The following is a 2114-nucleotide window of genomic DNA, read 5'->3' on the forward strand; positions in this document are numbered from 1 at the left end:
GTCTAGTCTATAGTCTAGTCTATAGTCTAGTCTATAGTCTAGTCTATAGTCTAGTCTATAGTCTAGTCTATAGTCTAGTCTATAGTCTAGTCTATAGTCTAGTCAAGTGTATAGTGTAGCCTATAGTCAATCTATAGTCCACAGTCTAGTCTTTAGTCTAGTCTTTAGTCTAGTTCAGACTAGTCTAGTATATAGTCTAGTCTAGTGTGTTGTTGTTGTTGTAACAGCTCGACTGTGGCCGATAGTTCTTTCCTGGGGAAAAAACTTTCGGTTGATACAGCTGTCGCTGGGTTGACAATCTTTGGCCGAGTATGACTCGGGTCGTTCCGGAGCGAAGATCCAATTGTCGTGGGTACGAGTCTAGTGTGTAGTCTAGTCTATACTCTAGTCTTTAGTCTAATCTATACTCTAGTTATAGTCAGTTCTATAGTCTACAGTCTGATCTCTAGTCTAGTCTTTAGTCTGGTCTTTAGCCTTTTCTATAGTCTAGTCTATAGACTAATCCATAGTCTAGTCTCTAGTTTTTTTGACTAGTTCTAGTCTCTTGTCTAGCCTATAGTCTAGTCCATAGTCTAGTCTAGAGTCTATAGTCTAGTATAGAATCCAGTCTAGAGTCCAGTCTAGAGTCTAGTCTAGAGTCTAGTCTAGAGTCTAGTCTAGAGTCTAGTCTATAGTTTAGTCTAGAGTCTAGTCTAGAGCATATTCTATAGTCTAGAATACAGTCTAGTGTATAGTCTAGATTAAAGTCTAGGCTCCAGTCTAGTCTATAGTCTAGTCTCTAGTCTAGTCTCTAGTCTAGTCTCTAGTCTAGTCTCTAGTCTAGTCTCTAGCCTAGCCTCTAGCCTAGTCTCTAGTCTAGTCTCTAGTCTAGTCTATAGTCTAGTCTACAGTCTAGTCTCTTATCTAGTCTTTAGTCTAGTCTCTAGTCTATAGTCCAGTCTATAGGATAGGCTCTAGTTCAGTCTAAACTCTAGTCTAGTCGTATAATTTAAACTTAATTAAAAACTTACCTTTTTTGGCTGTCTTCTTGCTGGTACCTAATTGGCCTGTTACATCTTGTAAACGTTTCTCTAGCTCTTGTTTCTTTTCGGCCATTTGTTCATCTTTTGATTTACCAGATGGCTTTTTATCTAGATAACAAATAAAAACAAAAAAAAAACAATCACAATATATTACTTTATACAACAAAAAATATTTATATTTTCAAATAAGTTTTAAATAGTTTATAAAAATTAATGATGTTTATTTTTTTTAATTAAGAAAAAAACGAAAATTTTGTTAATTTATTTAAAAATTAGAAAATATAAAACAATTTATTAAATTAGAATTAAAATAAAGCCAATTAAAAGTAAAATTGTTTAACATGCTAATTAGAAATTAAAAAAAAAAAAACCAACACCAAAAAAGAAAGGTATAAATAAATTAAAAAGAATTTTTTAAAAAAGAAAAATTTTGCTACAACATCATGCCAATAGTTGAGGAAAAAAGAAGTGAATTTTAAAAAATATATATATATATATATATATTTCTTTTTTCTAAAACAATAATTATTATATTTCCAATTATGTAAAAATGTAATGTAAAGAAACTAATAGTAGATAAAAATAAAAATCAATATATTTATGTGATATTTAGTTCATCCAATTAACACGTTCACTACTTTTTCATAATTGTTTTATTTTTTTCACCTGTCGTTTTATGGAAAATTATAAAAAAAAGTCTAGAAAAAAATATGCAGCAGTAGAGTTTATTTCTTTTAGGTTGTGGACGAAGAAAAAAAATATTTGAAGTTATAAACAGTTGTTAATATATTGTTGTCTAAATTGGAAAGAAAGGGTAGTGAAACTGTGTTTAGAAGGAATTATCCGGGTTTGTTCCTTTAAAATTGTTTTTAAGGTCCTTTTGAACTAAATATGTAGTCTATAGTCTAGTCTATAGTCTAGTCTATAGTCTAGTCTATAGTCTAGTCTATAGTCTAGTCTATAGTCTAGTCTATAGTCAGTCTAAAGTCTATAGTCTAGTCTATAGTCTAGTCTATTGTCTAGTCTATAGTCTAGTCTATAGTCTAGTCTATAGTCTAGTCTATAGTCTAGTCTATAGTCTAGTCTATAGTC

General features: G+C 30.7%; 1 protein-coding gene across 1 annotated transcript in view; it reads left to right on the forward strand.

Moving 5' to 3' along the window:
* The window catches only part of LOC111686158 (homeotic protein female sterile-like), a 40142-nt gene that overhangs the window by 15506 nt on the left and 22522 nt on the right, over positions 1-2114 (forward strand). The window lies entirely within an intron of this gene.

The sequence above is a fragment of the Lucilia cuprina genome, chromosome 3 (assembly GCF_022045245.1).
Source record: "Lucilia cuprina isolate Lc7/37 chromosome 3, ASM2204524v1, whole genome shotgun sequence".
NCBI lineage: Eukaryota > Metazoa > Arthropoda > Insecta > Diptera > Calliphoridae > Lucilia > Lucilia cuprina.